This window comes from Otolemur garnettii, unplaced genomic scaffold (assembly GCF_000181295.1).
Source record: "Otolemur garnettii isolate 467f Iridium unplaced genomic scaffold, OtoGar3 scaffold00009, whole genome shotgun sequence".
Lineage (NCBI taxonomy): Eukaryota > Metazoa > Chordata > Mammalia > Primates > Galagidae > Otolemur > Otolemur garnettii.
In genome coordinates, this window is record NW_003852404.1 from 38,449,804 (window position 1) to 38,450,972 (window position 1,169).

The following is a 1,169-nucleotide window of genomic DNA, read 5'->3' on the forward strand; positions in this document are numbered from 1 at the left end:
GCTTGGTCTGGGTTTGAACCCACCACCTCTAGCATATGGGACTGGCGCCTTACTCCTTTGAGCCACAGGTGCTGCCCTACAAAGAACTCTTAAAACTCAATAAGAGTATAAGGTATAATAATAAGAAAACAAAAATTGCATTAACAGATGGGCAAAATATCTGAACAGACACCAAGAAGTTATCCAGATAGCAAATAAGCATATAAAAGAATAATCAACATCGCATGCCGTTAGGGAATTTCAAGTCAAAACAACATGGAGAATGCCTAACCCTCACATTAACGTCTCTGGGTGCTAAGGAGGAGGGGAGCACCAGGAACTCTCATTCATTATTGGTGGGAATGAAAATCTTACAGTGACTTTGGAAGACAGTCGACAATTTCTTGCAAAATTAATCATATCCTTAACATCGGTTCCAGCAATTGTACTCCTTAGTATTTACCCAAATGAGTTGAACACTTAAGTCCACCCAAAAACCTGCACATGGATGTTAATAGCTTTATTTATAACCGCCCAAACCTGAAAGCACCATGATGTCCTTCAATGGGTAAATGGACTAGCAAACTGTGGCACATTCATACCATGAAATATTCATGCCAATTCAGTAATAAAAATAAATTACCTATAAAGCCATGAAAAGACATGGAATTTTAAATGCATATTGCTAAACAAAAGAAGCCAATCTGAAAAAGCTGCACACTATATGATTCCATGTGACACACTGGAAAAGACTAAACTGTGGAGATAGTGAAAAAAATCAGCAGTCGCCAGGGCCTTCACAGAGAAAAGAGGGATGAATAGTCATGGCAAAGGGGATTTTTAGAGAGTGTATAGGAAACTTCTGTATTTTCTTCTTGATTTTTCTGCAAATCCAAAAGTTCTCCAAAAAATACGACTTATTAATAAAAAAAAAAAAAATGAAGGACCAGTAATGCCTGTCTGCATAAAGACAGGGGCAGCAGAGATTTGCATCTTTTCAATTGTGTGGAATACATGTATTGTAGGAGATGCCAAGAGCCAGACGACATCCGAGCAAGATGATCTGCAGCTGAGGCATGGACCTCAGGCCATTCGGCCACAGGAATTCCTTATGGAAGAAGAGCTCCGGGCCTCAGCCTGTAGTCATTGTTAATTTCTCTCCTCACCTGCGTTGTTCTGGCTCAATAAAA